Here is a 6357-nt window from a genome sequence, read left to right as displayed (position 1 = left end):
GATATAATTTCAGTGCTCCCATTCAACACTGGCCAAATATTTGGTGCTGAGACAGTGTTTCATACAGCAAAGACCTGGTTTTCACTGTTATTTTCTCTCTCTCCCTCTCTCTAACATTGTTTGTTTTCTTAGCTTGCTGTTTCTTATTAGAGGCCAAGGCCCAGAACCTGCAAGCTGTTCTATGCAGGCAGTGAAGTCAATGAGAATCCACATGAGTGCAGGGGTTGACTTTCAGGGAGCATACTGTGGCAGTAGCACCTAAGTTTGTAATGCTGTTAGGACAGGCAATCTTTGTTATTACATGTTGATACTGTACCTACCATGATGGAAACCCAACTGAGGCCTCTTAACAGAACTACACTATTAAATAAGGAGTATTTAAAAGAGAAAGGAGTCCAAGGCCACTTCTAAATGGAAACCCATTTTAAGTTATCTCCCACTGGGAGCATCTACATGTACAATTAAGTTGACACAATAAACTCCGGTGCTTATTGCAACAAGGGTGCATGCCCAGGCGCTCTGCATGCTGAGCCGGGTCTGAACAGCCGCTGTTGGAGGAGGTCTAGGGAGTCAACCTGCCAGCCTGGGGCTGCTCTGACCCACCTCATCATGCTGCACAGGGGCTGGCTGGGGCAAGAGGGTGCTCCAGTATGGGGCTAGCTGGCAGGCAGCCTCTGAACTTATGCACGCTCATGCCCCAGCCAGCCCCATCAGAGTCTACACTTGTAAAAAACTCTGCAGCAAGGTAGTACATGTTCTTACAAGTATTTTAGTAGCATTTACAAGTATTTAGTAGCAGATAGCGTTTACAAGTACTATCCTGCTGCTGAGTTTAATTAGTTTACTTCAGCCTAATAGCACTGCATGTATAGACAAGAGACATTTACTGCATAGCTAATTAGCCAGCTCTGCAGTAAATGTCTCGTGTATATGCGTCTATTCGGATGCTTAAATTTCCCTTTTGAGCAAGCCTTTACAATATTCCAGCTCCCACAATACTTTGCAGCAGAGGAAAGCAGGCTAGTGTGATTATTTGTATTTATACTGCAGTAGCAGCCAGAGAACCCAGGCAGGCTGAGGGCCCCCTGGTGTTAGCTACTACATTTCTCTCTGAAAAGAAGCTGTCCTCTTTATATCTTTTTATTTTTAACTTTTCCCTCCACTCCCTCATTGCCAGAAGGGAAAACAATTAGAAAAAATATATAATTTTCTGACTGTATGGCTGAACAGCAATTCTCCCCATCTTCCTCTTAAATAAATTCCCAGCCTGCTGTCTCTTCAGTCTCTTGAACCATGTCAGCTCCTGAGTAAAACTCAGGGAAAGAAGGGCTGCTAACATCTGCTGTGCCCCTTTTTCTCCAGAAGAACCAAACACCTCACTGACACCCTCCTTCTCTCAGGGATCACCTTTGCTATTATTACACAACCTTGCTTCTGCTATTTTTCCCAGAAAAAGGAACATATTTTGTAGCGTGCGCCAATATAAATTCAACATATAATAGATTAAAAGAAGCAGAAATAAAAAGGTAATGAGTAAGAACATTATTCCCCCGATTCTCCTTCCTAGAAGTTTTGAGTAGAATTTCCTGTACCCTGATTCCTTTCCATACCACCTTTTAAAAGTCACCTGAGGTCTGGGAAATGAATTCCAAAAATTCTTCTGCCGTAACCCTAAACTTCCTGGAGCACACGTTGAATGGAATTGATATACCTGAAACCAGGAGCTTAGCCAATAACTTGATGAGTAAAGATAAAACAGTAAACCAAGCTATATGGATTTAACAAGTGATACGAAAAGGGAAATAGCAAGAATTCAAAATCTTTTTTTCTTTAAGAGAATGCTTGAAAGCAAGTATCAGATACCTGTTGTGACATACTAAAGAGGAAATCGTCTCACTGGATCCACAGGGCAGTTCTGAGATAAGCAGCTGGAATGATAACTTATCTCTGTTGCAATGTAGGAAGTATAGATACTTCAGATGCTAATGGTGTGTCCCCAGGGAAACAGACATAGAGCAGATCTAGGTTAGGTTATAACAGAAATGTGTTTATTCAGTTATGAAACTCACAGAGAAGCTGGCTCTGTTGTTAGTAGCACCTTAATGCCCAGAGGAACTGCCTTTATCCTAGAAAACAAATTGAAAAAGGTGCACAGGGCGGTCATATGGGGTCAGAGTCTAAAATATACCAACATTCCCAAACAGTAAACACAAATGCACTTTCCCTGCAGCTAGCAGGCTGCAAAGAAGGATTTCCAAAGTCTGGACATGCACACCACTTCTTCCTGAACCCGGCAGCAGATCTCCAGTGCTGATACAGTGCTGCCAATCCCAAAGCATTTAATAAAACCTCCAAAAAAATCAGTCAGGGCTTAAAAATCACAAGATTATTTTAAATAAATAAATGCCCCCACATTCATGTCTGCCTTTGAAAACGTTACAAAATCCACAGGAGCCAGATCAGATTACTTGTGGACACTGCCTAACAGTGCAAGTTTTACAAGATCCCGTAAAAATAGGTTGACAGCAGTGAAAGTAGCTTCCACGTGTTCACAAAAGGCAAACCCAGGGGAAATCACAGTTTTCTTCCTAATGCTTTTTACTCAAAAATAACCAGGCCCGCTGTCCAGCCAGTAAAAACTCAGTGGCACATGACAAGTGGGAACATGATGAAGGGACAAACAGAAACTCTAGTCTGTTTATTAACCCATGTTGAATACCAAGTATGAGGGGAAACCACATTATACCGAAGTTCTAGGCAGAGAGAGCCCAATGCCTACCTGTCACTTTCAGTGCCTAAGTAAAAAATGTAGGTCCTCAAAACCTGATGCTTAGCCCTCCAGATAGGTGTCTGGAGGGCTAACCTAGATGCCCAGCATCCTCAACTATTAGACAGAAGTTTAGGCACCTGACAAAAGTTATATAAAGTTTATGCCACTTCTAGTATCCACAGACTAGGCATTCCCTCTTCCTATCTTGCCTGTAAGGTCTTAGAGCACACAGAAAGGGTCAGTAAAATGGAAATTGTAGGGGTGATGTCTCCCCTTCTAACTAATAGCTGAGGATGTTGGGCATCTACATTTAATTCCTTCCTCTGCCTGAGAATTGAAGCAACTCCAGGCTTCAAGTTACTCTGGACTGGTGAACCCAGCATGAAGTAATTAAACAGTAACTGCACCAAGAAGATCACACTTGACCCTAATGCCTAGTGGTCAGGGTATTCATTTGGTAGAGGAAAGACCTGGGCTCCAGTCCCTAGTCCAATGAATGTTTAAGTATTTTATATGAAGTGTTCATTGGTGCAGAATGAATTCATTGGTGCAGAACCCAGATCAGCCCAGGTAACGGCCCTATCCACTTAGCTAGAATTATGCTCTCTCTGGCCCAATGAGCATTTAATTATACCATGAAAACTGCAGCAGTTTCAAAAGAAAATATTGAGAAAGTGCCACACTAGAATAACCTATAGCTTGGTGCTTGAAGCCCTCTCAAGGGAGATAAGAGTTCAGACACCATCAGGCAGAGGAAGGAATTGATTGCCTCCCACATCCTGCAACCACTGAACTGCCAGATAAAAGGCAGAAGGCACCGTCAGTTGTATTTTTTGAGAAAGGGCTGGTGCCAGTGCCTAACCACATGAAGTGGGGCAGGGTTGTGCGGGAAATGCCTCCTTCCAGTCCTGATAAAGCGTGTAAAGGGAAGTCTATACCACTTCCACCATGCTTGCAGGAGGACAAGTAGGCACAGCACACTCCAGACCAAGGAGAAAGTGATACAGGGACAGAGAGCAGCAGGGCTTAAGACATATCCCTTTCCTTGGCTATCTTAAGCAATTCAGCTGGATTTTACATATCTTATGTTTAAGTGAATTCTCCTCATTCATTGCATGCGAGCCTAGGCTCCTAACTCAAAACTGTAAAGTCCACTAAAAAGCAATATTGCCACATCTAGTCCCTACCCCCACCCCCGCCCTGCCCTTTTAGGGACCCTGTCTAGAAGAAGTTTCTTGTTCTACTTTTGGTTAGTCTAGGAAACATCAGTAAAGTAAAAGGAATATGGTACTCCTGTTCTGTTCCTGCCCAGTGCAGCCCAGATAGCATTCCACTGTGATTAGGAAAATTCATATCAGGTATGTCTTGCATTGACCTCATAGCAAAGATACTGTGCCATCCTTTCTGCTTGTTTTTACAGCCTGATCTTCTGGTGACAATAAATATAAACTGATACCAGGTCCAAAAATAGAGTTAAAATATTTTTTCGAAAACCATGGAGCAGTGGTTGATATTAATTACCTCGCTGTGATTCCGTCATAAATAGTCTCCCAATACTACTGATTCCCATTTAGGATATATTACATACAACCTAGGATAGTGTTAATCTTGCAAGTCAGATGCTCAGAGGTCAGAAAATGCCAAAATTAAGCTTGTCTGAGCCACCTTAATTTAGCCCCTTTGTATGTGTGCATTTTGAGACAGTTTTTAATTACATGATCTCATACTATATTTTCCACGGGACCTCTCCTTCACTCTGTATGCAAGATGGAAAGTGCTCAATTAACACACTGCTCTTCAATATTTTATTTTTTCCTTTTTGTTCACTGTGCAATCCCATGCCTTATTTACCAGATCCTATTCAAACCGTGCTCTGACAGCCTGCAAGATGCACTGGGCCAAAGAAAGACAGCATGGATCTGCAGCAGTGATATAACAGGCAGGAGTTGGCACCCAGGGCAAACCTGTGAAAGAGCGGGAGGGGAGACACATGCAGGCTCTGAGAGCAGTGGGGGCAGGCATGGCAGGACCCAAAAGCAGGGTGGCGAAGACACAGCAGTCTTACCCATGTTGGGAACTCCTATATAGTCCCCAGCTGAGCTGCAGCTGCCATCCCTTATGCTCTGCTCACCCTGGCAGTTGCCCTTAAAGCAGCAGCTGCAGCCAGGACCATTTTGGACTTTCTGGCACGGGTATCCTGACATGGCTTGGATTCTGCAGGGGATGGAGGGAAATTTAGATGCCCCTCCTAAGCTGGCACCTGGGACACTTGCCCCTCTCACCCTCTCCTAGTTATAGTACTGCTCCGTAGCCTCTCGGTTAGGGAATCCCTGGGAAGGGGTGGTCATGGTTTACTTCAAACACAATGGAAAACCACAAGGCTACAAAGTTGCTTCTCTCTTTCTCTCTCTCTCTCTCCCCCCTCTCTCCTTGAGTGGAGAGTACCATTTCCTGGCAGCCCATCACCTGAAGTTAGGTAATTGTAATACTCAGAGACAGGAGAAGTGAGTTTGAATCCTCTCAGGTTGAAGAGGGAATTGAACCCAGGAATCCAACTTCTGGATAAGCACTGTAACTACTATTACTTACAAGGCTGGTAGGCGAGGGCACCACAACTTTAAAAAATGAAAGTGACTGCAACTACAGTTTTTGAGAAGCTCAGTCCTGGCACCCACTGTGTTTCAGGCTTGCTCCAAGAATGCCTCCTTATTGATCCCCTGTGGGGATTTAGGCAGAAGAATGCCTGGTTTCTGGATCTTAATCAGGCAGGAAATACTCAGACTAGGGATGTTCTCCAGACATACAGTGAAATTTGAAGTCAAACAGAGAATAGACAGAGAGCTTATGAACCTCCAGGGTTAGGTGACATCTTTGTGGGGCTTTTTAGAAAGCGGTTGTGGACTTAAGTAGTACTGTTCCACTTAAATTATGCTTCAAGCACTTAAATTCTTTACTGGACACTATCCTAAAGAATTTAGCATTACAACAACATGATCTTTATCCTTTTGTGATATATAACATTGGAAAACATCCCCTGGGATAGTCCATCACAGAATAATCTGTTGACATTTCAGAATCTCTCTTATGACCTGGTCCTTCCAACACAGATATAAATACACTTATAATAATTGTATTCCCCATTAGAAAGCTATTTTGTACACATTTGGGTTAGAGAATAACTAAGGGGCCAGTTCAGTGTTTGGCAGTTGAAACAAGGCGCCTTGAACCAATTTAAGCTTAAAAGCACTCTCAGTTGGGGGGCTATCTATTGATTAAACATGTTGGAGTCATAGAGAATTGAAAATTCTCCCACAACCAAATGCACACTGTGTGAAGGGTGTTATAGGAAGAGGAAGAATTCAAATTGACTTCTGCTGTCCCAGATCCTTTTGCTGCAGTCCACAAAATCTGGACACAGAACTTTCCAACGACCTAATTTACCTTCTAAATGCATACCATTTTATTATCAAATATCGTTTTACCTTACTTTTTCTCTAAATTAATATATTTCATACCTTACTTTTTCTCTAAATGAATATATAAATATAAATATATATCTTGCTTTAGCATCTAACTAGAGTGATAAG

This window comes from Gavialis gangeticus, unplaced genomic scaffold (genome assembly GCF_001723915.1).
Source record: "Gavialis gangeticus isolate Ggan-Ray unplaced genomic scaffold, GavGan_comp1, whole genome shotgun sequence".
Classification (NCBI taxonomy): Eukaryota; Metazoa; Chordata; order Crocodylia; family Gavialidae; genus Gavialis; species Gavialis gangeticus.
This window is presented reverse-complemented; position numbering follows the sequence as displayed.